Genomic DNA, 3,815 nt, shown 5'->3' on the forward strand with positions numbered 1-3,815 from the left:
AAAATGTAAATTTTCAGTTACCACGGACTCTTAAGCTAAGGAAATAACTAATCTTTGGCGGCCTCTTTCTCACTAATTTTACCTCTGAAAACAGGTAACCCCCACCTCCTTCATTCGCATATATCTCGACTTGTATTCAAGATAAATGAATATATTTTCATCCAAATAAAGACAACTGAACAAGCTTTACGATGATACCAATAACTCTGCAGGCCCAAAAATTGACGAGAGCCTGATTCCATCACGCTGCCTCACATTTAGAATATAGATCTATTATTATTATGGGAAGCGGTCAAAATAAGGCTAAGAAGAACAGAACATCCCAGGACAAAGACCTAGAAACTTGATGTACAGCGTAGCGCCTGACTGTGACACTAAAAAGAATTTGGGGGGTTTCAGGGGGGGGGGCCCCCCCGCATTTCACAAAGATTTGATGTTTTGGAAAATTGGATTGATATGTACTTGAAAACCATTGAATTCCAAGGGTTTAAGTGGCCATACGTGTTTTGCAGCAAAAATTATGGCAGTTTTAGCCCTCAAATCAGTGCATCTGTGAGTGGGTGCATATATCTAAGTAAATATTTACCTTATTGAAATTATTCTTACCAGATCCAGAATTCAGAATCTTGCTTGGCTAGCCTAGAATCTCGATCCTAGATATTTGATGTAGACCTAGATCTAGATATCTAGATCTAGATCTACTCTAGGTTTCAATGAGACGAAAGTGTAGTTTGATCGCACTTTTATAGGGTAATTTAGGTAGTAGATCTAAATCTAGATTTTAGATCTATGATTATAATATTATTACTAAGATTAAATAAATCTAAATGAGAACTTACCTCGCCAGGATTTGAAACACTCGATCGACAGAGGGAGAGCGGTGTGTGTTTGTGGACGATCTACATCTAGCCTAGAACATCTGCCTGCCTTGGCTACGAATACAATTCAATGAGTTCAATGGTTATCAGGAACTTATTTCTAGGCTAGCCCTAGCGTATAATAATTTATTTATTTTGTCGGATCGATCGAGGAAATTCCAGGAAACTGTCCGGTGATCGAGGTAAAAAGATCCACAGAAGAATGTTTGCACGGAAACGACCAGAACTGACAGAACATTTTTAGCGAAAGGGCATAGTTTCAGTTTTAGTAAGAGTTTTACGGCATTTGCAACACTATAAGGTCATATAAGTGCCGAAGATTAGAGGTGTCACAAAAGAGTAACAAACACAAAAAGAAAGGAGCGGAGATATTAAGACCATAGATGTTTGATAGGAAAGAAGAAGCAAACCACACCAGGGCACCCGCCAACCACCCACTTAAAGGGGATAGAAGTGAGGGGTGAAAACACACACACACACACACACACACACACACACACACACACACACACACACACACACAGGTCTATAGACTATGACACTTCGAACCAAGAGCTGTCATGACGGCCACCTGTATAACATGGCCATCTGTAGGCCTGCATTTTCCCCCTTGCTTTTTTAAAATATAAATTCTAAATGTGTAAAACGGGCACCTGTCCAACCCGTGGCCCACCCTATTTTATCAATTAACACCCCAAAATTACCTGTCTAAGACGGCCGGGCTTTACTATTTCATTATTTTTATTATGCACTTTCCCCTGGAGCCGTCAAAATTATATTCACCTGTCGTTATAGTCAGTCCCTCCAAGGTAATTGCCTAGGTCACTCCCAAGTTTACCCAATGTGACTTTATGTGTAATGTGTATTATAGGCCTAAAAATAAAGTTTCAGCTGCTGGTATAGGCTAAGGGAAGCGATATTTTCGTCATAAGCTAAGCCCTGCCCACAACTCAGTCCGTAAACCCAGTCCACAACAATATGGAAGTAAACACAAACTCGCGACATAAGTGTCGCTCGTTCGTCAAGTGGAGGCGTCGATCTGACCCATTTTCTTGCTTTACTGTGTCATATATATGGCCCTCCTCGTCTGACACATTTCGTTCTGTTTTGACCTTTCACAGAACCTTAAGTTTTTAAAAAAATTAATAAAACTGCCAACAAAAGTCCCACAAAAACCGTCCTATCCTCTCCCCCTTTCAAAACAACAACAACAACAACAACAATAACAACAACAACAACAACAACAATAATAACAACAATAATAACTTATGAGCCGGCAGACCGGCCCTAAGCCTGCAACCAAAGATTCTAGGTTAAAAAAATCTTTGCTGCAACCACCTTCAGTTGGGACCTCAGAAATAAATGGTTTGTTTTCTTTATTTTGACGAGTCCTACGTATGACGGCCACCTGTCTTCTATAAGGCCACTTTTCTCCTCGACAATGCGCGGCCGTCTTACACGGGTAGACGGTAAAAAATAGTTTCGTTAAAGCCTTGACATTCATATATAGCCTACTAGTAAAACTATCAACAAGCATGAATTCGTATTTTACAGTCCAAAAAAAAAAAAGTCCAGGACTTCAACTTTTGACGGATTTTGTTTCACGTCAATATAATAATAAGGTCTACTATTTCGAATCCGGCAAAACTCTCCACAAGAAGAGAAAAAAATACTGATGGATTTTTATAAGGGGGTGTCCGGAAAATATTAGCACCGCATTCATGTGACTTTGCTAAAATAAATAAATTTTAAAAACAAACAAATGGAATGGAAACTGAAACTGAAACAGTTCCGATCTTGCTTATCAAAATTTGCCAACGAATAGTAAACGAATGCTGACGTTGCAAGTAGCAGGCTAGGCCACAGTTTAACCTACGTCTTATACATGTATTTATGTAGGCCTAAGCTAACGTAGTGTAGTTTCACACGTCCAAGCCCAAGCACGTACAACTAAAGCTTCTCTTTAAATCATGACCATGACAATGACATATAAGCACTAATATTCTTTTAATTCCAATAATAAATAAACATAAAATTAGACTAGACAATCTATCTATATATTTATCTATAAATAAAACTTATAATATACATATATATATATATATATATATATATATATATATATTATATGTGTCTAAACTTTTTAGCAATCCAATGGCCGGGCTTAGTTCAATAGTTGAACTTTGTAGCAGTTTACTGCAACAATTGAAACGATGTAAAATGTCTTTCCAAAGTTCACACATGAAAACAACGTCAATGGTGTCCATATAACTTGCAAGAGCGCCAGCTTCGTGCTTCGTGAGACCTTTCAGGTCAATATCTTCTGCAATCTCTTGTAGAGCACTTTGGAATTGTTTGTAGCCCCTGAAGACTGCTTCTGTTGCATCAGCTCGGGCAGACCACCGGGTATCTGAGGGGTGTTTTGGGACTAGACATTCAGGATTTTTCTCAAAGTGTCGTAATAAAATATTCCGATGATGAGTTGATGCAACAAAAAATGAATACAAGCGCTGTAGGAACTGAAAGAAAGACACAGCTACCACATAGCAATCTACAGCTGATTGACCAACTAAATTTAGAGAGTGGCCTGCGAACGGAATATAATTCCCAAGATTATTTTTATTTTTCAAAATGTTCTGCATTCCAGTGTATTTACCAGACATGTTACTAATATTGTCGTATGCCTGGCCACAACAATTCTCAAAGTCGATGCCTTGCCCCTCTAGGAATTTGAGCAACGTATCTGCAAAATTCTGTCCTGTGTGGCTCGAGATGTTAATGAATGTCAAAAAGCGCTCCTCGGGCTGGTGATCTACCATACTGACATACCGTAAAACAATGGTTAACTGATCAGAATGCGTAACATCAGGAGTAGAATCTATGGAGGCCGAAAAGTACCTTGCCTTAGAATTTTACCCTTGATGAGGTCAAGAACAT

The 3,815-nt window shown here is 38.7% G+C and overlaps 1 protein-coding gene across 1 annotated transcript in view; it reads right to left on the reverse strand.

Moving 5' to 3' along the window:
• Positions 1-1,128, reverse strand: part of LOC101858186 (ATP-dependent RNA helicase DEAH12, chloroplastic) — a 19,384-nt gene extending 18,256 nt beyond the window's left edge. The window contains exon 1 of the mRNA XM_005099789.3: positions 840-1,128. The gene's annotated coding sequence lies outside the window, so the exon portion shown is untranslated. The remainder of the gene's footprint in view (positions 1-839) is intronic.
• Between the last annotated feature and the right edge of the window lie 2,687 nt (positions 1,129-3,815).

This window comes from Aplysia californica, unplaced genomic scaffold (assembly GCF_000002075.1).
Source record: "Aplysia californica isolate F4 #8 unplaced genomic scaffold, AplCal3.0 scaffold00225, whole genome shotgun sequence".
Classification (NCBI taxonomy): domain Eukaryota; kingdom Metazoa; phylum Mollusca; class Gastropoda; order Aplysiida; family Aplysiidae; genus Aplysia; species Aplysia californica.